General features: G+C 36.4%; 1 protein-coding gene across 2 annotated transcripts in view; it reads right to left on the minus strand.

The window, feature by feature from the left end:
- LOC142142035 (bifunctional heparan sulfate N-deacetylase/N-sulfotransferase 3-like) overlaps positions 1–6,588 on the minus strand; it is a 223,685-nt gene extending 217,097 nt beyond the window's left edge. Inside the window, exon 1 of one of the 2 annotated variants that reach the window (XM_075200342.1) lies at positions 6,499–6,588. The gene's annotated coding sequence lies outside the window, so the exon portion shown is untranslated. The other variant, XM_075200341.1, reaches the window with a different exon arrangement.
- Between the last annotated feature and the right edge of the window lie 19,881 nt (positions 6,589–26,469).

Here is a 26,469-nt window from a genome sequence, read left to right on the forward strand (position 1 = left end):
AAGACAGCAAGTTTATGCACAGAGGCAAAATATGAGCAAACAGCTGTTACATCCTTAGTTGTTAATTTGTCAGCCAAAAGTGCAACAAACGTTCTCAACAGGAACAACACAGCATCAAGTTGTGTCATTCACAGATTACAAATAGTCATGGACTCAGTCAAATGTGTTGTTTGAGTCTATCTGTAAAAAAATCTTTTTCACTGACTATATTTAACAAGAAGAGTGCTCAGCAGTTGGTGAAATTGTACATTATTATTTTAATGATGTTTTAATGTATAGAATAGAAGGCCACTTAGTATGGAAAATTAACATTAAATACAGCAAAATATTTAACGATGCCCAGTGTGTATATATCTCATAGAGTGCTTCTAGTATGTATCTGTTTTTTCTCTGCCCATTTGCATGACACATGTCAATAGAGAACCATTGAAATATCTAAATATTCTTTATCTTCTTTCCAGGTACATGGGTTCATTGCTCTTTCCTGAGCTGTGAATAAAACATTTTTTGCTGAATCTGTACATAAAAGGAAAGGTTGGCAATGTTTGATATGAGTTGACCAACACTATCAAACATTTCCAGTATTTAAGGATATTAACTAAACACTCTGTAGAGTTAATGAAGAGGGTTTTTCATGCTGACTAATGACTATGAATTACTCTTTTCATACATTTGGGGGAAAATTTGCACCTACATATTAATGAATGTATGAGCTAGTGAGATCTGTTAAACACATAGCAACTAGACCATCTTGAATCTGTTCTGTAAACACAAGAATTGGTGGAGGAGAGGAAGAGGCATAAGTTTAGCTGCCAGATCCCTCTTTTCCTTCAGGACAAGAAATAGTAAGTTTTATGTACTCCTTCTTAAACTATCTCAATGTCTTTGAAATAATTGTAATGGTAAAAAGGTAGATTTTTTTGGCTGATGTTGAGTTTATCAGTTGGAGCAGGTAAGGTGACAAGTTCTCTTATAGTGCAACAAGCTTTCATAAGCTTCACAGTCCAAGCAAACCCATTTATGTCTACAATCTACAAATATCCATTAGGTTTTTATAGTCTTTGATTCTGTAATGTAACGTCAGCCTATTACTACATAACCTCCGTTACAAACCAAGAGTTTGCAGAATATTTTCTAAATTTTACACACACAGAATTTCTATGATTTCTCATAAAACTTCCAGATTCATCTCCTTCTACAGCACACTCTACTTGTTTGATCCTATTATAGAAAAGGAAGTATTTTTTATACTACCCCACTCAAAATCTGCTGCATTCATCCTTGAACCCATTCCATTAAATATCTTGAAATCAGTGCCTCAAAAAGTATCCAAAATGGTATTTTTCCTTACATTTTTAAGATATCTTTTTCTTGTGGTAGCTTCCCTGGTCTTTTAGATAATACTGTAATCCTATCAATTAACACAACAGTAAATATGAACTGTTTTAACAAACATGCCCTACATACAGCCACATCCAAAGGGCAGTATTCAGTTCCTTTTCTCTTACCCCTTTCAGTGGAAAATGATTTAGATAAACAATCTCCCCACTCTCAGTGATTTTATTCTCTTGGCATAAGTAGTGCAGCGCTATGTTGGTTCACATTATCTACAGTATTTTAAATTGTTGTTCTAGTATTTCTTTTGACAGCTCCTCTTTGCCAGGTATGTACTTAGCTGTTTGTTTACTTTGAGGATTGTTGATAGAGGCTCTGCACTTTTTTATGCTTCCATTGCCTCTTGGCTCCCTCATAAAGTGCTTTCCTTTTAGTTACCACCTGTATGCTGCCAATATACAGTTCTGTTTCCTGCACCAATAAGTATACCTCAAGTTCAATTAATAATCACCAATAATTTATTAGGCATTTTTGAGTGGATGGATTTCAGATGCCTGTAGTTTAGTACTATAAAAACAGATTTCCCTTAAACCTGGTCCTGAAATTTTATTAGCTATCACAGTTACCGTCACAATTGAGTCAGTTTTACAAACTTGCTGTCTGGGTATCACATTGGATAGCTCTCTCTCATTCATACCCAATCAAAAGCATCCCAAAACCCTCTTGTTACTTCCTCCAAAGCATTACTGTCATCATTTCTGTGACACTCAACTACAAATGCATGCAGTAAGTTTCCTACACTGACTATTGTACTCTTCATCTAGATTGTTTTATGGATTCTCATTTTCTTACCTCCCAACATTCCTAATTTTCAGATGTCAATAACAACTAAGCCCGGTAGAATAGAATGATGGCAACATGGAAAATATGGATAATTGGGACTAGCCAGGAGGCACCTTATTTGTCCTGATTTTTAAATCAGAAATGTTTTGATGTATGCATTTCATCCACTACAATCCATCCAAAATTTTACCGCAATAATGATCTCTCGTTCTGAAACTGTTACTGCTCTTCTGAAAGCTTTCCTTTGCATCCTGTTAATGCCACACATATTTTAATACATTTCTATATATAAACCTGGGCTCTCTCTTCGCAACACTCCCAGCTGCCTCCTGTTCACACCTTTGCTCTATGCCGCCTAAGGACTTTCACTCGCTGCTGCCTGCTTTTAGAATGCTCTCCTCTGAATATTTGCCAAGCAAGTTCCATCATCTCCATCAAATCTCTGCTAAAGGCTCCTGAGAGACATTACTCTAAAACTACAGCACTGAACGATCATCGGTGTGCACTTGTCTTTGCGCTTCAACCTCTCCCTAGTGTTTCAGTACTTTTCCACCATATCACTTAGATTATACGTTATTCTGGGCAGGGGACATCTATTTTGTCTAGTTACAATAGTGCAAATTTGCCCTTATAGTCTGCATTTTTCTTTTGTCTTTCACTTGTAATTGTGTTAAGTGCTGCATAAACTAGTGGTGCTATGGAAGTAAACTGTACATATAGCTATACATACATTACTGGTTAAGAGAACAATTTGTATGAACTTTAACACTTTTCTAATAAAAGTTTCCAGAAAACAAGCTTTTAGTAGAACCTCTAAAGGGTGCATGCTTCAAGTTATTTTACAGATTACCTAGAAAAGGAGCTTCATCTGTTTAAATGTAAGTTGACAGAATAATTTGGATGGTAAAAACTAGCAAGTATTACACTTCTTCTAACCTATGAGAAAATCATTACATACCATGTTTTGACATGGTTCAAATCACTGCCTTATTATACTGCTATCATAAAACACTGGGCAAATACAATGCTTTTTCGATAAGCAGCACATACTACAAATCTATAGTATAACTGTTTTCTTATGACTTTCATTCATTAGCCTTTCATTTAATTTTGTCCTGTGTTCTGTTGAATTTTGATTGTCGACTGATGAAGACCAAAATCACCTTAGAGCTCAATATGAATTCTCATACATTAGAAATCTCATAAAAGAGTCACCTAGATATTGCATGTGGTACTGTATGTTTCAAGTGCTCAAATGGGGGGCATGGGAAGGACCAGGTGAAAACTAAAATACTAAAATACTTACAATAAAGAACGACAATTTTTAAAGCCAATATCCTAGGCACAGCTAAACATGTCATAATGGGTATCATAATTCAAAATAACAATAACAAGTAGAAAACAGGAAAAGCATGCACAAGAATTGACATCTAAAAACAAATTAAGAGTAAAACTATAATCAATACACATACTACAGAGGACTGTGTGTATCATAAAATGAGTAAGTGGACCTATGTAAGTGGTGCAGAAATGGAAGTAGCTCAATCAATTTACAGGTTCACAGCAAATGCTTGGAAGGGTAAATAAACCCTGGGAACAACAAATTAATTCCAAACAAATAGACAACATAGGGATATTTTTAAGAATCAATTTGTAAAGAAATATGTATCAATTAATAATGAATCTACCACACTTATTATTCACAACCCTAGCACGCATAGCAAAATAGGAAGTTTCAGGCCTCACATTCCAGCTATGTGCCTAAACATCAGTCAATAAACAGGCATGGAGGATCGTTGCTAGACCATGCCATATGGAGATCACACCACCTCACAGCCACAGAAAGCAACAAATCATACACAATGCCCTATTCCTGTTGGTCCTAATATAGTAACCTGTGCTGAATGAACTAACTAGTTAATTGATGCAAAAACATACATTTAACATTATTTTATAAATTTCGTCCAAGTTACTGTAATAGTAGGAAGAATAATAGACAACCATGTCTATTACAAAGTATTTAAATATGTGAAAACAAACCAAAATATATTTGCATACAATGTCATATTATTGTTGATGGTTTTTAGCACATTCTTAAGACATACATTAATTTATTACCATGTCATGTTACATATCTAATTTAACAGGTAGTTTATAACCAATACTTAAATTACCACAGCTTGTGGGTCTGTTTATGCTTTTGTTGCGCTCCATGATTGATAATACCATATTATTTGTTTCCTATATCTATAAGAAACTAGAGTGTCACTTTTGTTTATCAATGAACTTGCCTGGTATATATATATACATCACAGTCTATGACACAAACCTGCTCACAGAGAAAAGCTTGATAAATCTCAAGGCAGCCCAAGTAGTATTTACAGCTACATTCTGAATCACAAATTGGTTTCTAACAACCTCTTGTGGATTTATAACCCTACATCTGACAAATGACAAGCATAAACCAGCTGGCCAACTTATATGACAACTAGACTGCACTAAACTACTCAACTCTAGTTATGAACCTTTTAAACTGAACTCATATTACAAACTTTAAAGCAGTATTCTGTGATCACTCATTCCTTTACTATGTTTTTATAATATAACTGATAACAAGAGGAAATATATTTGCGCTAAAAAATAGGAAGCTTGTTTTGACATTTGCTAAATTGATTGATTTTTTTTTACTAGCAATTGCAATGTGTCTGATGATCACAACACTTCACTAGCTTATATTGATCTTCAAGCGTTCATTTCCTCAGATATGTGGTACTCTGGCAGAAATATCATCCTTAACACCAGTGAATGATTTTGTCTCCTGTGCAATTGCTTCCAAAAAAACAGCAATAAGAACTCTGCCTGCAATAAATCATTGTTATAATTATCAAGTGAAGAAAGCATTCCTAAGACAAGTGACATATTTTTGGCAATTGTAAATTTTGTCTCCCTTGGAGCGATGCTTCCACTTCTGAGAAGAGGAACCTAGAAAATCAATTGCCTGATTTATTTGCAATCTTTAAGGAACACACATACAGTGCGAGCAAACACACACACACACACACACACACACACACACACAAAACAACACAGACACACACACACAAACATTTTTGTGAAGGCTGATGTCTCAATATTGAAACTCTCAGGTCTATGCACAACCGTGATTTTTAAAGGGATGCATATATAATTCTAGGGGCTGTGTATTAATTATCAGTGAAATCAATCAAAAGAATATGGATCATAAAACACAAGAGGGCATCCATGCTACACATAAGCTATTTGAATCGTGATAGTGAAAAATATAAGAATAATAATAATAATAATCATCATCATCATACATGGAAAAATGTTTTCTAGCATGAGTGCATTGACTGTAGAAGCTCATTTCATTAAGAGATGGAGGAATTTAAATAAAACAATATGGAATGTTCACAGTCTCATATTTCAAAATGATTACATGCATATATTATTTAGATGCATTCCTTAATTATTTCACAAAAATGGTAAGGCATGACAAAAAATAACTTTATCGCTATATATTTAGTTTATATTATATATAATTAAAGTTATAAAGTTGCAATTATTATATGAAGTATTTGATGCCATATTGCTGCATCAAAAATAAGAGCATTCAATCTGACATTAATTTACTGTAAACTATGTCTTGTGCAATAATAATAATAATAATCATAATAATAATATATTTTTAAGAATAATATTATACATGGCTTACAATAATACCTAGACAGCTAGACAGGTGGTACGCTGCACTTTGATAGCAAGCTGACATAAAACTTTCTTTACATTAAGCTGCTAGGACATTCATGTAGGTGAGACAAATTGTGTAGGTAGGTAATACCTGGAAATTCTCTGAGTCAACATGTCAAACTTGCACTTGTGTCGGTGATGATGTACGTCTGCAGAGATGTGCTAAGTGCTCTGGGTCGTATCCAGTCTTCCCTGGGACAGTCCGACCTGCATACAGAGTCCTCCAGTCAGCACCTGGGTCAGCGCCTTCTAGTAAGAGTGGGGAGGGGCAGATACAACGCTCCCTGACCCATGCCTACCCACAATCACAGCATTCCTCTCACTTTAATGTGCACTGTAACAATGAGCAAGATGAATGGGCAGCACCGTATTTAAAAATAAATAATTCATGGAAATGAAAAGGAATGTGATTTACAATCATCCTGGTGGAATGATTGAAAAAACATTACAAAGCTCCATGCAAACAAGAAACCTTACAGCTACTGTACGTGGAAGACTGAGCAGTAAAAAGGGGACTGTCTGCTACTGCTGATTTCAGTCTGTTCATTGTACCTTCAGAATCCTCTCCTCCTCTGCTGCTTTCTCTCCTCCTTCTGTCAAGAGTCCGTGCAGCGGGGGAAGGGAGTTGCTGGATCCAACACTGCAGCTCTGTTTGGCTGACTAGTAACGACAGACACTTTTTTTGTGTCTAGTCTATTCTTGCCAGGAGGCAGGGGCCCTGAGCAGGAAGAGTTGTGCTTTTTTGTTAGGGTCTAGCTTAGTGTTTACACTCTATGTTTCTGCCATGAGTCAGTGAAATCGAGCAACTCTGAGTTGGAGGAGCAACCTGAGGTCATTCATTTCACTCCATTTAATGTGTCAGGATCTATGGGAATATGGTTGTGAAAGAAGGTTAATGGTTGGCTTTAACTTTACTCTTTTCTTTAGTTCACCAAGGAATGGGAAATAAGGTCTGCAACGTGGTTTTCTGCAATAAATGAATGTAACAGAGAATTACTTTTTTATTATTATTATTATTATTATTATTATTATTATTATTATTATTATTATTATTTAAAACAATGCTTTTTAAGGCTTGAGTAGTTACAACATGCTAACTAGAAAATGACCCATGAACTATGATTATTGCACGTTAACTTGAAAATGACCTAATAGTTATATTGGACCATAAATAAAGTTACAATTCTAATGTACTCTTGAGCCTTTTTTAATGCACCCTCCTTATGGATCACACTGTAACAATAGTAATTAGTTGTTAACATGCTAGTGTACCAGCCACTAAGGAACCCATGTCATTAGTGCACACTTAAGCGCAGTAGTATGGGGGCCCAGGAAGTTCAGCTAATGTAAATTTTTCAGTAGAAGACTCAGTGTAAAAATATATTCTGTTGCATTACTGTGTCAAAAACAAGCAATACTGGTTTAATAAAAATAATCTTATACTTAATTCATGACCCAAAAAAATACAGAAGAATAAATATCTGGAGGACATTTCAGAAGCTCACCCAGGGTGTACTGCCAAATACTCTCCAGAAAGTAAAAGTGCTGCTTGATGTGCAGAGAGGAGTAAAAATCTTTAAGATGTGCGCTGTGCAAAAATGTAATATCACATCAAATTCCAACAGCCTAACTCTTTTGTAACACTCATTTAAAATAAATTAACTTTCTAATTTTACTCCTAAAATGTTGCTCAGTTTAGCCTTATTTGTAGCTTAAATAAATCATGTAAGGGTACATCAAAATTGTATTACATGTGTTATATTTGTCACTTTTATATTCGGGTGTCTTTTTATTACTGTCAAGCAATGGGGTGTTACTGGACTGAGAACTTTTTATTCATCACCCATTTCTCATGGTGTAATCTACATTTTAATCCTTGGCCCAGTCTAAGTATATACACCAGAGCATCAGTGTATTGTGTGTATTATTATTTCATTTTATTAGGTACAATTTGCCCTTGCTACTACCTGCAATATTGTATTTATTAGAAATATAAAGAATATTGCCATACAGTATGAAAATAACAGGACAGCAGAAGTAATTTTGGTTGTGTTAGCTAATGTAATTACAATTTGTAACTTAGATTTGGTTTGTAATCAGAACAATGTCTGAGTTAACTAGCTGGCAACCCAAGTTAATTAGCTAGGTCAACAGGTAATCTGAGAGGTAATTAGGTTAGAACTTCTAGATGATATGCAATGTGCCTCCACAGTAATACACTGGCTGAAATAGCATTGGGAAATGTATTAACATGTATCAATATAAGTGTTATTGTATCAAAATGTATCACAGACTCAGATTGTGTAGTGTGGCAGATACAATGGGCCTGATTCATAAAGGAACTTAGGCAAAATATTTCTTACTTAAGTCTCCTGGACAAAACCATGTTAAAAGGAAGGAAAATTAGTTTTCTATTTTGCACATAAGTTAAATACTGTCTGTTTTTTCATGTAGCACACAAATACTTGATAGCTTATTTGTACACTGAAATTTAAAAGTGACGTTAAAAAACAGACAGTATTTAACGCATGTGCAAAATAGAAAACTAATGTGTTGTTGTTTCACGCAAGCATGAAGTGTTATTCCTTGACTCATTGACATTATATTGTAACCCTTTGTTCAGTGTATTCAGCCAAATAGCTAATTGAGTCAAACCATCCCATTGTCTAATCAAGGTAACAGAGACAGTATGTCTAACAGTTAAAGTGTCTACTGATAGACTCCTGCTGTAAGGGGGAGGAGTGACATTACTCCCTGTCTATACAGTCAAGAATATAGGGAGAGCAGAATGCCAAGAGAAGTATTCTAGCTTGGAGGATCCTGGTGTACAAGACATCAGCGAAAAGGACTCTGGGCCAGGCATTGTGGTGCCGCTGGAGGAAACCCTACCAGGACAGGGTCTGTGTGAGCCAATAACCCAGACTGGGTGACACCGTAACTGTCTAGCTTATCGATAGTGGTAATATTGCAGGAGGATAAGGCTGTGAAAGAGATAGAGATTATTACTTTGGAGTGCTGACTGCAGGAGGCTGCAGGAGGATACATGCTACCATTTACCCTGTATATTGTGAACGCCTTGTGGTGTTGTGCTGTCATAATAAAGCCTTATTTTGGATATATTTGGGTCTCCCCGAGTGAGTTGAATCCCGCAGAGGTTAACTGCCACCCCAGCTAAGGATTGTATCCTCAGAATTAGCATGCACTGCTCACACCTAGGAATGTGCTTCTTCTCCAAAGATCTTATCCTATACTTTGGCACCTATTTAGCAGAGAAGAGCCTTTCCAGACACTCTCACAGCAATCTAAAACGCTTCATGCACAAAATTGTAGCTGTAAAGAACAGTTTCCATGTACAGTCTGCTGCTTAAAACATAAATGACAAAAAAAAAAAATCTAAAAAAAAAAAGAGAGTCAGTGTGTCCACCTCGCCAAATACTTAATCATCCATGGTACTAGACAGCTTCACCCGGTTACCTTCATACCCAAGAGACCTCAAATGTGGTTCCCCTGAAGTAGTGAAAACCAACCCCAGACAGAACAACACAGTCTGTGCTTTATGGTGGGGTGCAAAAAATCAGAGTGGATATCCTCCAATAGCATCCTGCTCTGAAAAACCCATCTGAGCTGGGTAGGTCATGGCTATTATGAAGACCCCAGAAGGGTAAATAAAAAAAGACGCAAAATTCTAATGGAAATAAAGTCTAACCAAAACCTTGAGTAAGTATTAATTTAATTAATATATACACATACATACACACCAATCAGCCACAACATGAAAACCACCTGCCTAAAATTGTGTAGATCACCCACGTGCATGACCCTATTGCTAGTTTACCAGTTGTCTTTCCTTCTACTACTTTTGGTAGCTACTAACCACTGCATACTGGAAACACCCTACAAGACTTGCCATTTTGGAAAAGCTCTACCGCAATTGTCCAGTCATCATAATTTGGCCCTTGTCAAAGTCATTCATATCCACACGCTTGCCCATTTGTATTGCATACAGCATATTAACTTCAAGAACTAACAGTTCACTTGCTACCTCATATAAACCACTCAAATGTGAATGGTTTTAATGATGTGGCTGATCGCGTGTGTGTCTGTGTGTATGTATGTATATATATATATATATATATATATATATATATATATATATATATGCATAAATATATGTGTATGTGTATATATATATATATATATATATATATATATATATAAAACTTCATCAAAGTATCGAGTTATTTAGTAACAAAGTAACAAATATTAGTACGTGTTGCTATTGAACACTAATCATAATGTACAAACATAAGCAAGTATGAGAAATGATGTACAGGCCATATAGCATTTACAAACTACATGCTCTTATCGTTTGTAGAGTTTCTCCTTCAGTTTGAAAAAAATTTGATTTGATTGGCTTACACTCCTCCATTTATTATTAGACGCAAACTTAAAAAGTTTCATACAATTACCAAAGATGCGCATTAAAGCAAATTTACATTTTTGGTTTGCTTTGCTAGGCAACTTGTGCCAACCTAATCACCAAGAAATAGTTTAGCAGGATTAATTGTGCATGTAAAAGATACAAATGCCAAATGGGAAGTCTTAAAATTAATGTTCTGTTTGTATATGTTTATATCTTGTCATTTCATGAATGACTGTGCTTTCCAAAGTAGATAAACAAACAATAATCTAGCTCGTTGTGTGCACTGTGCTATGGGTTTCCATGTCATTTTCAATGTTATACAATAACAAATGAGATATCCAAGTGTTCTATATACCCAGGAGTGTTTTGCTTTTAATAATTAAGTTAATCAGAAAGTGAACAAAACTAAAGCAGGAAAAAATTCTCACCAGAGGGAGTTCTCCTAATTTTCCATGATAACATCAAAGCTCATTGAAAATTGGATAAAACAGTTTACTCAGCCAAGCTGCTGTTTTTTTTTAGTGCTAAGCATTTGAGGGGCATAAAAAGTAATTTTTTCCCTTTTTTTTCTCTTTCTAGTCAGGAGACTTATACACGGGTATCAGCAAGTGTTATATTCCTTTTCAGGTATGCAATAGTCAAATACCTGCTTTTGCACAGGGATGTGCATTTTTATTTATAAATCGAGGAGCAATCCATTCATTCCAGTGAATAGAGTATTGGTGATGCATCAAAAGCACTTTAAAGACACATGTGTACTCTAGGGGGTAAATTTATCGAGTTGTGGGTTTGAAAAAGTGGATATGTTGCCTATTGCAACCAATCAGATTCTAGCTATCATTTTGTAGAACGTGCTAAATAAAGGATAACTAGAATTTGGTTGTTATAGGCAACATCTCCACTTTTGCAAACCCACAGCTTGATAAATTTACCCCTAGATGTGCTTTATCATGTGCTTTTGATGTGGTGAGTAGGTCTCCATTTATTGAATTGAATCTGATCTTGCATGTGCATCATTTCTCTTCATAACAATAGAAAGTATGAATTTTTAGAAGTGTATGAGTGTTACATGTATATGACGCAACGCTCAAGTATCCCACCCATTTGTTTATGTCATTCATCTATTTTTGGTAAAAACTTTAATATTTGGTGTGCACAATTACTAATGTGGAAAGAGGTGAATATTCAGTATGACAGATTTGAAAGTTTTACTCACCTCTAATCACTACCTTTTGGTTCTCAAATTTTGGATACTACACTTGCAAACCATACTAGCTAATGGTTTGGTCACTTAAAAAGTACCCTGGTCACATACACCAGCTTAACCTACTCCTCTCTAGACTAGACCATCAAAATAATGGTATTCAGTACTACATTATTACATTTAATACTTTTTTGCTGCAGTGTTATATTAAATAAGTACATTTAATTGTTATATGCAGTGTAATCACAAATAAAAGATAGTAAAATATATTTTTAATGGCCCAAATAACTCCCCTTCTTATAAATTGATACAAATAATAATTGCATTAAAAAAATCGGAAGGTAAAAAAACATTATTTTGCTTTATGATGTAGGAAAATAATTATTATATAAATGTATCATGGTGAGAACAATCTATTTTGATGTTTACATTTATTAGATGTATTTGTTTATTCTCAACAGCTAGTATAATTATCCCCATTTGATCACTCTATGGTTTATATTCTAGTTATTTTCCGTTTTAATGATTTTTTAGCCAGACACCTTTCTAATCTCTAATTTAGTCTTCATTCATCCAATTTTCTTGTTTTCAAGTTGTTTTATTAGGCCCAATAATCTCCTCTCTTTGCTGGTCTTTGGAAGAATGAAGGTGTTAAACTGTGGTTAGGTGAGTGTAGCAGCCAATCTCTGGAGAGACTATTGCACATATCAAATGAATATCATATGAAAACAGAGCTATTGAATAATAATACTAATACCTCAGTGGTTTTTCCTTCCATCTTGTGATAGCTGAGGTGACCATTTCCTTCCCCTGTCTTGTCCTTCTCTTCTACTGTCCATCACCAAAGGTCTTACAAGCTGCATGCTTGGAAGAATATCCATGTGAGAACTACTATTTAAGTGAAGTGGACATGCCAGGGTTGTAACAGAAATGTCAAAATAATGTCAAAATTACTCAATTATGAGCCATCATAAAGATATACCCACCATAATGTCTGCTCCATCCCCAATAAGTGTGAACCAGGGAAGAGTATTAATTGCATTATTATCAGTATGGCCCATTCATGAATTATATATACAGTAATCTTATCCTCATTTTCCAAATCATAAAACTTCCTTCATAAATTCATTATGAATCCATAACTATTACTTTAAGGCACATGTTTTCCTCTTAGTTTTCCTCTTGAACTGGCTAATGGGCCCTTGGGACATGCATGGGGCTCCTGCAACACTCACACAGGTGCACTTGGGTAACAAATGGTAACCATGAACAGAGACCTGGACACAGAGCCCTGGGTGAGATAGTTTCTTGAAAGAAATCTTGTTAAAAGTACAGATGGTTCAATCCCAAAGCCTCAATGTGCAGCACTCTTTGTTATATAGGGCCAACACTTATATTTATCTTTAATTTACTTGCAAACCTGTATTCTTGGTTCAAGAAGGAAGTAAAAAAAAAAACGTTTACTTAAATGGCCAAAATCCCACAAAATTAATTTTCTAGACAGCACAGAAATCTGAAAAGAAAACTGAATCACAAACATATAAGTACTATGTATCGGTGTAATCTTTGTTTGTAATCACACAACCATTTATTTGAATTGAATTGCTCCGTATGGTTGTTTAGTACATGGTTCGAATAGGCAGTGTAAGTTTATGATGCAAATACAAACATTGTTTAATATTTTAGCAGCATCTTCTCGAGATAATTTATGATGCAAAACTGGAGGGGCGCAGTTCAATATCCTCTTTTGGTGACGTTCCTTGATTTGCATCGGTGAGCTTATTTTCCTGCTAAAGTGAATGGCTTTGTGGGTAAAAAAATGGTAGTTTAGCAACAGCCAATGGGAGGAGATGAGTAAAGCTAGGATGTTCCTTGCAAGCGTCTAGTGGACACTTACATGAGTCTGCAAGTGTCTTGCGGACTCATGAAAAAAAAATGACATTTCATTTTGCAAAACTGTAACAATGAGATACAGTGGCGAAGCATATGCATTTTTAGGGGTAATCCTTGCTTTACAGAAGGGTACAAAGCCAAAGCAATTGCATGTGTTTTGAAAACTGGGTAAGGTAGAAACCATGGTTTCCAAAATTCCAAATACTTCGCATATTTGCTTCTGAATTCTGATAAATCAGCTATCAAATAGTTATTTACCATCATATACAATATTTCATTAAGTTATTATTACTAATATTGTTATTATTATTATTATTATTATTATTATTATTATTATTATTATTATTTTAACTATACAGTAACCCATTTTAAAAATCTTGAAAAATGTAGATGTGATTGTTTTGCTAACTTAAGTCTTCCCGTTCATAATAGAGACATCTGGAAAGTTTCCTACCATTCCATTCCTCTGAGCTCTTCCTGTTTCTCTCAGCTCACACAACTAAATACTGCACTAAATGCTAACAAGTTGACAGTCTGCCAGAGCCTAAGGGATAGTTTCTAAAATTCCACATCTTCGGATGCTCATTTACCTTATGTTTAATGATTTATTTCAGAGCAGATGTAGACAGAAGAGATATGCTGTTTACCTACTTCTAAAATCAAGCAACTAGTTTTGATAAAATATTTATAGAACTAAATGTGAAAGTAATTTAACTGAAATGTCATTATTTCCTTGTCTAAATTTTGATAGTTTAAACTAATTAGCATTTGTGTCTATAGAAAATATATTGGTGAAATATTAAACCGTTTGCTAAGTACTTTCGACATGTGAGCGGCTCACGTTATTATACTTGTTTGTGTACTCTTTCAGCTGGGCATCCATGCAGAATGACTTTTATTGCACAAAAGTTACTACCATCTGTGTCCATGCATATGAATAGAAAATATAAGGCCAAAATGAGAATGACATACAATGGTGTTCAAAAGAGAAAGTGAATCGGTATCAATATGAGAACAAATGGAAATGACCAGAATGGTGTTCACAGCAGGCATAATATGAGTTGTTTGGCACAGTCACTACGTTTGGTATAAATTCATTGTGGTGTCCATTTTAGTGATAGGTTGAATTGGAGTGCTTGCAGTGGGATATAGAGATTGAAGGATGTCATTGGTTGTTCATAGAGGGTGCCACGGTCGTGAAGGATATTTTCATTACTAGATAGTATTGCTACTATGATGTTCACTAAACTTTACCAAATAAAAATGTATATTTTACATTAAAAGTGTTACTTTAATCAGTAACACCATCTTTGTTTGCCTATCTGCAGCGATCAATATATTGGAGGAGCCATGTTTTACTATTACTATTTATTATGTTGTTATTTTTTTAGTTATTCATTGAAGTTAAAAGAAAAGGTTCTCTCTTTTTAACCCTGTTTTCATTCTCACGTTTAGTATTTTGGGATTCCTTAAAGCCCCAGCATCTTTCCAATTAATAGGGTCTGGGCTGACTTGAAGGTAAGGGCTGGTTTGGCAGATTTTGAGAGCCATTTATTGACCACGAGGCCCTGATTGACAGCCGAATCTGCTAAAAACATTTGATCTTTAAACAATGATGCCCTCTTTCCACAGGCATGTGTTAAGAGACACATACAAACAAAATGTTAAAAGGTAAAGTTAGAAAAGGAAAAAAGTTTAAGTATAAAGCATGGGTTATGGGAAGAAAGTTGCAGTGTTTTTTTTTCTAATTCTTTATTTTGAGTGGTCAAACAGAAATATACAGGAGATATTGACAGTAAAGCCATTAGTCAAGCATGGAGAATCACAAATAATACAAAGAAATTGTGATATTACATCCAAACGAAATATGGGATGGAGGATGACCAGTTTGTAGGTTTTTACAGGCAATAGTGAAAAGCAGGTTGTAGAGGTAGATAGAAGCGTGTGTAGTGGGTGGGGGATTGGGCAGGGGGTGACAACAGTGTAGGGTAGTGTGAGTACTCAGAGAGCTAGAAGTATGTAGGTAGCTCAGAGAGGCAAGAAAGTGTGTTTGTGAGGTGAGAGACAGTTGCCAGCCCCACATGGGTCGTCATGGGAGCGTAAGGGTTGGAAGGGGAGCGTATGCTCTGTGAACAGCCATGGAGCTCAGACTTGCTTAAAGACATGAGCTCTGTTGTGAAGGTAGTAGGTGATATCTTCCATGGTTGCAACATGCCAAACCTGCTTTTTGAGAGCAGAGAGAGAGAGAAGGGGGGCGGCAGTAGTTTTCCTGTTGAGAGCTATAAGGGAGCTTTCAGTATGTGAGTGGTCAGTTTCTTAGAGAATTTGTCAAGGTCTTGACAACCCAGGGGTTCTTTGCAATTGGAGCCAGAGAGAGGTATGGACCATGTCCCAGAAGAAGGTAACAATCAGACATGTCCACTAAATATGGAGCAAAAAGCTGCTGTGGCCGCTTCTGCCAACAGTCAAGTAAGGAAGAGGGAAACATTCTATGGGTTCGGGTTAAGGTACAGTCCCAAGTAAATTTTGTTGGAGGCATCTTTTAGTTTGGTTGAGATGGAACTATTGGTTATCCACAGTCTAATGTCCTCCCAGGCTTTTTGTCCGGGAGGGGGATGGGAACCAATGTACCTTTGCCATCCTCTCCATGGGATCTAGGAGAGGGGAGGGTTGTAGTGAGAGAGATACTGTAGAGTTGAGAGATCATCCCCTGGCTCTAGGGTGATGTTTACAAAGATCTTCAAAGGGGTTGAGGCCTCTTAGTATTTAGGTAGGCGACAGGGATCATAGGAAGTGACTAATTTGAAAAAAATCAAAGGCCCTGAGCATCTAGGATGGAGAGTGTTGTTGGAGCGCTGCTAGTGGTAGCCAATGTCCCTGCTTAGTGAAATCAGTCAGGAATTTGAGTCTAGCCTGGGTCCAGAGAAGGTGTTAATGCCGGAAATTCCAGGAGGAAATGCAGGGTTGTGCCAAATGGGGGTCAAGCGAGATATCTCTGAGGTGAGTTTCATTTTGAAGGAGTGTGAGTCTCAGAGCTTAGCATTAAATGTAATAGTGGGAAGCAGTTTGGAGGGCAGGTGGTGTACAAGGGGTAAGCCCAGCAGGCGACTGAGATCAGGTAAGGAGATGTAGGCCAATTCTATGTCAAGCCAGGAGGGGGGACCAAAGGGAGCTAATGAGGCAACAATTTGGGTAAAATGGTAGGCCAGATAGTATGTCTTAATGTCAGGGAGGCCCCTGCTGCCTTCGGGGGTTTGGACGTTTTAGGACTTTTGCCAAAATCCTAGGGGATTTTTGGTTCCATATAAAGTTGGTGAGGGCCTTCTGAACATCAGAAAGAGGAAAAGCAGAAATGGCTACTGACATTGTTTGGAAGAGATATGGCCATTTGGGTATAATATTCATTTTGACCCTTATGATCGTGCCCAGCCAGGAGATAATAAGATGGTTTCAGGATGCCAGGTTGGCTTCAATCATCGAAAAGAGGGGTGGGAAATTTCATGGAAGAAAAGATTGTAATGGGAGTTGAGGAAGGCTCCCAGGTATTTGATTTTCCTAGTATGCCGCTTAAACCTAAAGTCCCGTGTAATAATGTTGGAATGTCGCTCTGCTCGCTGCGGGGTCATGCAGAAGCTGGATGTGTGAGTCATGGATAGAGTTGATATTTCTGTATGTCCTAGCGAAGCGAAGGTGGAAAGCAAGAACTTTATCCGCCTTGTCGCCTTTCTCATAAAATATTTGCTGGAGCCACTTGAGGCGCTTGGCTACTTGTTCCAAGAGAAGGAGGTCAAAGCTGGCCTTGGTCTTACCGAGGACCATTGCAATGATTTTTAAATAGTATAATTATGTCTGTGTGCAAATTTATTTATGGAGTGATGAGATTAACTGCTTTGGAATCTATAAATAGAGCACGTTTAACTGAGACTAGCTCTACGCGATCCAATTGTATAGTCCACCTGTAAAACTATGGTGTGAGTAGGCTTAGGTTGGGTACACAATACAGGCTTTTCAACCAATTATCGAGTTAATTACATGATAAATGAAAGTTAGGTTCGATATCACATTAGTGTGTATACTCCAGAGATCATGTTTTATTGTTCCAAAGCACATTGTATAGTTTGATTTGATTTTATAAACAGACTAAAAATCTCTATGATCGATGGAACAAATTCTGAAGTGTGTATACACTCATGACCAGCAGTGTATGCAGATCTCCATAGAGTTTACAGAGTCACGATCTTTTCAGCAGATGGTTTTGAGAGATGGAAACCATAGATCTGAAGGTAAATCCTGCAAAAGTGTGTACACATGAATCAACATGCTGATCGGGACTTTCAGTCATTGGTAATCGTTAAAGATATTTAATCGGGAGAATTTTTCTGAAGTGCGTACCTAGCTTTAGTGTCTCTCAGTATGGAAGTTACTTTTCACTTCAAGAGGCATTAGATCATACTCTAATTATAAGCTGTGTGAAACATATTGTAGATAGCATGCCCTTGAAAGGCTTAAGGGCCACTGAGTTCAAAATATATGAAAAGAAACTTTCAACGGTGACAAATGTATATATTGATGCCTTTATGCCATGACAGAAGTTTGATAATGTATTCAACTTTGTTATCTACTGCAATGCAAAGTTTTGTCTTCTACTATCCATCATTTTAAATATATTGATAAGGAACTTCACGCAATTTTAAAAAAATAATTTATGCTAATAGATAATTAGATGATTTGTATACTAATGTTATCAAACTCTCATATTATTGTTGTTAACGTTAATTGTTACTAATGCCTATTAATTGAAAATAAGCATTAATAAAAGTTGTGATTAGCCAGTTTGCTGGAGGTATTTGTTGAACAAATGAGTTGGAAAAAATCAGCATGCACACACTATCCCCTTTATGATTCATTAAAACAGAACTTTACAGGCAGCTAAGACTACTGTTAGCCTTTTTTTTACTTTGTTGCAACAATGTTGCTGCTCTTAGGTACACACTTGATAAGTAACCCTGACAAGCTCCAGAAGGGTTTACATATCATGTACCTGTAAATGTTGCTTGTAGCGTTTTCAAATTTTTTAATTGTAGCGCTTTCATAAAAAGACCATGCAACTTTTTAATTATTATTGCTACTTAGAGCATGTGATCATAAATAAAATTCCATGAATACAATGCAGCCCATAACCAGCCCATACGGCCTGATTTATTAAGGAACGTAAATGGCGAACATATTTTGTGTTACAATTTCACTGCGTATGCCCAGATACAGACTACACGCCAAAGAACACATGTACATCCGATTCATCTACGAACCCAAATGACTCTTCTGATAACCTACGATTTCATGGGTGAATCAGGGGTGGGAGGGGACATATTTACGTAGTCAATGTACAGCAATGGCTTTTCAGCAGCGTCTGATTTAAACTTTGGGCATCTCCAAGGTTATGCTTTTAAGTCAAATCCCTTGAACCAGCAATAGGACAAGTGTAAGTACTGAGTGATAGGGATTTTGATCGTGTATGCATGCTAGTGCATATGTTTGCAATCAAGAGCAAATGTAAAAATGCATTTTATGTGCAATACACATTAATAACATCAGGATAAATGTATTTCTTGAAAAAAGAGGGAAAAACGCCACTTTTTTATGTTTTTCCATTAATTACCATTCTATTAACAGGTGTCAATAATTGAATATTTTAATTTATCTGTACATACAGCTGGGACTTTATATTCTACATATGTATTGTAATAATCCTGCAGTGTGTTGTGTCTGTTTCATCACGGCAAGTGCCATATATGCAGACTGTACCGACTTTCGTATTCAAGAAGAAACATTTCTCCAGATCTAGTTGAATACAAATGTGTGTATGCCTAAATTATGTGTGTTTTTTTTTCAAAAAGTGCACAATACGTTCATTTTGCATGCCTTAATGGACCAGATGCACTACATCTGTGAGAGGTGAACACCCACACCGAAGCGAGAGGATTTGCCTTAATTAACTTGCTGGTTATTTAAACTCTGTGCTAGATAATGAAATACTATTTATTATTCTATGTTCTAAATTTATTTTAGAGAATGAATATTTTAAATATGGATCTATCTTTTATTGCGATGGTAGTCCGACAACTCTTACCCTGACATCTTTAGAAGTATGCGGCGATGTACTATGTAGAAGCGTTTGTAAACTACATTGCACATCTCCGCATACTCCCATTACCCCCTTAACAACCACAATAATACCGTTGCCTTTCACAGTGACATCATTAAATCGCGCCGGCTTCTTCCTTCATCACAATTGTTTGCAGTCGCATTTGACAACACTCGTCATTGTAAGTGCGTCGGGAAGGAGACGTTCGCTCTAAAGATGTCAGGATAAGTGTTGTCGAGGTTTTCATCATTAATATGCTGTACCCAACCCCTTTTATTGGCAGCTTTGAATAATTATTTTAGCGCAACAATCCCTTCTCTAATTAGATGTACCTATGATGTAGATTCAACAATGACGTTTTGATTTATGGAAAGGCACTTCATCAGCTATATAAATAAAAATGATCATCATTCACTCTCACGGTGCACTGCGCACCGTGCCCACACTAGTGAAAGCAGGACAGCTAACAGCATCAGATTTGCTGTTAGCTGCATACCTAATGGAAATAACTGCATACAGTCACAGTCAGGGGCAGGGCCACCCCCAACCCGATGAAGAAACTGGCATAATGGAAAATAAAAGGATGAAGAAATTCTCGTTAGGGCCCCCCAGCTGCCCAAGGCCCCTGGAATGCAGCCCCGAAAGCTCATTGGGTTTATCCGGCCCATGTCTCTGGTTTAGAACTTTTATCCCCACCGAGACTCCATCTTCAATCTGGGCACCTTTTGACAAGGACTGTGTGATAGGCTACATCAACTGCAAATACATTATCTCTGCTAAAGACTTATTGGTGTGACATTAAGTATTATGGAGTTATTAGTCCATTCATCCTACCAGATTTATATGGTTTGATCTTTTAGGGACAATACATTCCATGTATGTCATTCATATGTAGAAACTTGTTGTTTGGCACTTTAATATATCAGGAATATCAGATTATACAGCTCTGACTGCTACTTGTTTTAAAAGGTAATGCAATAAGATTTTATATTTTCTCAATACACATGTTTAATTTTATTAAAGTGTATGTTTCATATCACGGACATAGTTTTGGAGTAAGTAATTTCTTTAGCCTTATTTTGATTAGACATTCAAGTGCTGTCAAAGGTTTTTTTTGTTTTATTATTTTATTAATAAACAAAAGAGACAGCGCTCATAAACCACTAATAAATCCTTAATAAAATATAATATAATATTTGACAACACAAATGGCAGAAAAAAGCCGCAATATTTAAGAATGATTTATTATAAAACTACATATAAATTATATTTATAAATTGAATTGTATACTAAGAAAGATTAAAACACATATATCAAAGCTTTAGAAACTCTGAATAAGTAATTGTAAATAGACTTTATATAGAAACAAATATAAATCGCTGTGCTGGAATTATCAATGAAAACTGTAGTCCTCTTTTAAATAACCATGCCGCTAATCAGACCATTATAGAATCCTGTCTCCAGACATTCTACAGTTACCCACTTTATGGGATCCTTGTTTGGAACGTCCTTGTAAGGATAGTCATACTCCTTTTAGGAGACAGATACAGGTGGCCACCTGTTTCCTTCTTGCATCTCTTCACTGCTGTGACTATAGATAAAATCTGTTTTCCGGCAAACAGGATTCATGATTAAGTATATATAGTTCATGGCACTTCTAGGCAAGTCATATAAACACTGTCTGTCAATATTCCTATACCACTGACGCGTTTTGTTCCGAAAGAACAACATCCAAGACAGCTCAATGCCAACATGTGACCAGAATTGATAAAAGGACAAAAAAGAAAGAAGGCAACATGGCCGATGTACTATGCTGACCTGTGTCCAGTACATAATTTTGTCATGTACCAGAAGGATATGTATCTCCCTTGGCCAATATAAAATTCACTCCCAATATCAGGTGTAGAGTGGAGCCCTGTGAACAGTGTACAATCCTGCACCAATGTGTAATTTAGTGCAGCCCCCCAGCATTGGTTAATGGTCTATACACACAATGCTTTACTCTCCATAATGACTTGTTGTGCATTTAACAGAAGAAGACATTAAACAACCCATTTCATCTTAAAGATATTTGTCCTCTTCTGAATTTAGCACTGAGTTTCTAACTGAATGAATCTGGTCTCATTGAACAAAATAAAACATATTTACATCAATTAATTGAATTAAGCACTCAGAAACTGGAGCAGACAAATTTCTCCTGAATGAAATGTGTTGGGCTAATAGCACTGAGCTTTCCATTGGGTCTCTACATAGTCATGACAGCCTCTCAATTCAGTTTACACTAATACTTTTCTTGGTGGCTTATATTACACTGCACTGTATTGCAAGGCACTGAATACGTGGGCTTTACAAATAATTGCATGCTACATTTATAAAGAAGTGTCTATTAATGGGGTTTCACCAAGTATACAATAGATAATGATATTACTAAAGCTGTTTTTCTAAAAAAAAATTCAGCTAAAATAATGGTATCTACATAAGTAAGCTGAAAAGCAATTAAATTATGTACATAGTGAATACTTGTATATCACTTGCATTAGAACGTATAGCTGATTGTCTTTCTCTTGTTATTTTGCCTAGATGAAGGTACAAGCAATATCTTAAAAAGAACAATGGAATCAATAGTGCTGGTACGCAGGGTCAAACTATGAGAAATCTATCACTTTTCCTTATAGATTTCCCATTACCTTCCTTCGTACAAGATAAAAAAGAGAGAAGTGGTGATACTATTACTATCCTTGATCTCATATGTCGTTGCACTGCTGCTGCAATACCATTTAAGTGAATGTGAAAGCTAGATACAAATGTTAGGAAAACAAATGTAATGATTTCAAACAATGACACTAACTTTCCATCCAAATTAGAACCATGCTACAGTATGTCCTTATTAAGCTTGAGAACAATATTACTCAAATTTAAAGGTATGAGCATATTTGCTCTGGTAGCTATTATTTTTCTTTGGTTTGCATGGTTTAGTTATACTGCATACTAAGAAATACTATATTATTTTGCATATTTAAAAAGTCTAAATACAAGCAAACCAATTAAGGCATAGAAGGGACTTGAATTTTAATTTACCTTAATAAAATCAAATGTCAGATATGATTATTGCTATTATGATCATGATACTACGAAATCATTAACTATTTTGGCTAAAGGTAAATTAAAAGCTCTTTTCATTGTTATCGCTTTTTAATGTAAACACTGCTTCCTCCTGTCTAACGGAACCCATCATTACTCTAAAAAACACAGACCATAGTGAAGCTTGTGTTCTCCAAGTACAGTCATCTGTAGCATCAAGACTGTGGTCAACTAAAGTTAATACTGCTAAGTTGGTCACATATGACATGCGGTGGTAGAAAAAACTCTAGCAAAACTATGCCATTTGATGCTAAGTCCCACCCCTTAAACATTCTCTGTACACCTACAGTGTATCTGGAGAACACAATAGTGCAGGTAGGAATTTTAGGGATAATTCAGGATGGGAAATTGGGATTGTAAAGTACATAATAATGTCAAAGCCAACAAATAATAAAACAAAACAGACAAAAAAAGAATTATAAACATATTCTGAACTTACATTAATTTCATGGTTTATGCAGTATTATTACTATATATTACTAAGTGCTGTACAGAGAATATTTGTCATTCTCATCAGTCCCTGCCCCGTTTGAGTTTGCAGACTAAATTCGGTAACACACTAGGATTTATTTTGTCAGCAGCCAATTACCATATCAATATATGTTTCTGTGTGTGGGAGGAAACCCAAACAAACATACAGAGAACATACAAACCCCACACAGATAAGGCACTGGTCAGAGATTAATGTCATGACCCCAACACTGTAAGGTAAAAGTGCTAAGTGGGTAGTGGAAAGAACTTTTAAATAACATAACATCAACATTAAAATAATGCAGAACTTGGACACATTCACATTCTTATAGGATAATTCACTTTCAAGTAAGTAGTATTAAAGTAATTCTATCGTTTTAAAAATAATCATTGCCCAATCAATTGAATGTGTGTCCAAAGCACAAAGTAATTTATTTTAGCAGATATAAATAATCAACAATTCAATACATTATTATATTATGATAAAGTACAGTACAGCACAGCCAATACCAAAAGATAAGTACATACCAAATGCAATCGCTTGCGCACGCTGCGCAACCACCGGTCCCGATGGACAATATTCTGTATAGAATATTGTGTCAGAGTTGACTGAGGCCCCAGTGAGATGCAACTAATATATATATACAGTCAGTGTTTCATTGTGAACAATAGAGATGACGTAGATTGTTTCTATAGGTCCAGACGTTGGGTGGGTCCAGGCCAGACAGGTAATAGGTTGATTCAATCTAAGGAATCCAAAGGTGGGGGTCTTCTCTCCAGGGGGTCTGCTCCTTTTCATAGCCAGTATCATGCAAAGGTTTTACTCTCTAATATCAATAACTAAAGTATGCAATGTGCGATCTCTTCGCCGACTGCACCGGACAGCTGCTGATGATTAGGGCTTCAATATGATATCAGGCATGACACCTTTCCTATTACCTAAACCTTTAATAACACTACAATGTACATATAATCAACATATACATATATATATATATATATATATATATATATATATATATATATATATATATATACATGTATAGACTAATAATAAACCGAATACTATCTGCTCCTGAATTACAGTGTAACAGAACCAATATGTAATTATATAAATAACTAACTGTTGTAATGCGAGTGTGTGCGTGCGTATTTTACCGTGCGAACGCACCACGTCACGTAACACGTGGCGTACGCTTCGCAATACGCACGGCAAACCAATATTAAACCAATATACTTTCGTTCATCCAATTATACGACTTCAACAGTCCACCCTTTGATAGTACAATAAACTATCACCTTAAAGATGTTATAAGCAGGATCTCAGTACCACGTTTCATTGTTATGTAATACAAATCCCCTTTGGTGTATGTCCACACTGTTTGTAGATCTAAACAAGTTATCATAAGAGAGAGTCTTAATCCTCTAAACGACTTCTTCTTTTACTATAAACCGTACACTTCTGGAGCTTGGAGATAACCTTTTGTATGCCCTTCAAGGGTGCAATAAAACACTTAATACATTATTTGGAAAGGTACATGGTACAGTAGAACGTGTATCAGCTATACAGAATTCTCTACTACAGTTCTTCAAGTTTAACAGGTTCTTCTGTCCAACGCATGTCTTTAAGCTCAGAATACATTAAAACACTTCATGTTCATCAATAGCATCATCCTATGTCTATCAATAATGTCATATGCAATCTCCTTCAGCTTGCGTTAATATACACACATCTAATAATGTCACCAGTTCTTTTCATCAACACTTGTGGGCGGGCTATTGTCTGTTCGTTCATCCCAGTCTCTCAATACTCAGATTTAACAGTGATTGGCTTGCAAAGCATTGGGAGACTTCAGACTAAGGGACCTAGGTGTCCTACTTTTTCCCTTAGTGACCTCCCGCCTATAGTTCGGGTACCTCAAGAATATTTAGTGGAAAGAGAACTAATCCTACTTGATATAATCACTGAGGCACGTGTGAGCACGCCCAGCACTTTGGTTGGTCTAAAACCTTACCCTCCCAAGAATGATAATCATTCTCAAGGATGCCTGCTCAAGTCCGAATATTACTGGACTGGCATCGCTGGGTGTGTCTCTTTTTTTTTAACTATGGGGTCGCCGTACTTACGGACGTAATGCTACTCAGACAATAGCCCCTCGCACTTTCTCCAAGCTCCAAGGTTTCTAAATTTTCCTTTACCCCTGAACTGAATAGAGTAATTGACTGGACTGATTATGCTACTAACTTCTTTCTCCCCAATACCTCCTTATCATTACCTGAACCAGTCTCTGTCACCTGCTAATAATCGAAAGAATTAACCGCCCTGAGAAGAAAATGTAATGAGAGAACACAAAACAGGAAAAACTACAACTTCATGCTGGACAACAGTCTTAGCCTTTGGCTCAGGTGCTACTAACTGCATTCAAGGCCTTCCAGTACAGACTCATGAGTGCCCTTGGACCCTTCTCTGAGTGTTGGCCCCTCTGCAGTGGGTGGTATGGGCACCAGTGTGTCTCTGCTACCCTTAAAGCCGTGAGGCTGGTAGCCTACACCTGGTACCTGTCTGGCAAATAACCTAAGCTTAAGAAATTTCTGCTCCACAACTTACTCTCCCGATCCAACATCCTGACAGTTAGTGTGACCTTTCAGGAAACAGTGTTTCGGACGTTCTTGGTTACTGTCTCGCTATTTACCTTCTCTCAGGGTCTAACCTAGCCTCCCAGTTACAATCTCATCTCACGAGGGGTCAAGAACATTTCAAAAACTGACAGGTTAGGAGTCTGCCCAGGGGTGATCTCTTGGTAGCGGGAAAGGACTAGTGGCACTTCAATCAAGTTCCAACTCTTATTCTATTCAATTCATTCTACCGAGTACCACTACTTTATGTTCACACTGGTTTATGGCTAATTGAAAGTATGTGATTTGTTACCACTACTCATACATTATACATCTATTATCAATAACATGAATACCCCTATCGTCTATTATAACTCTAGGACTATCACATTGAATAACAAAAGCTTTGAGTATGATACAGTAATACATTAGACACATTTCAATACACCTCTACCCAGACATTTTTCATTGGTACACCTGTGTATACTTGAGGATCCTGCATGGTGGTAATTGGATGACGTGTATTTGTTTTACCTGGAGGAAAACCCATCAGCAGGAGGGATATGGGATGGCTCTATTGGTCTACCTTGTCCATCTCTCCAGAGTCCACCAGACTCCTCACCACATCTC

This window comes from Mixophyes fleayi, chromosome 1 (genome assembly GCF_038048845.1).
Source record: "Mixophyes fleayi isolate aMixFle1 chromosome 1, aMixFle1.hap1, whole genome shotgun sequence".
NCBI lineage: Eukaryota > Metazoa > Chordata > Amphibia > Anura > Limnodynastidae > Mixophyes > Mixophyes fleayi.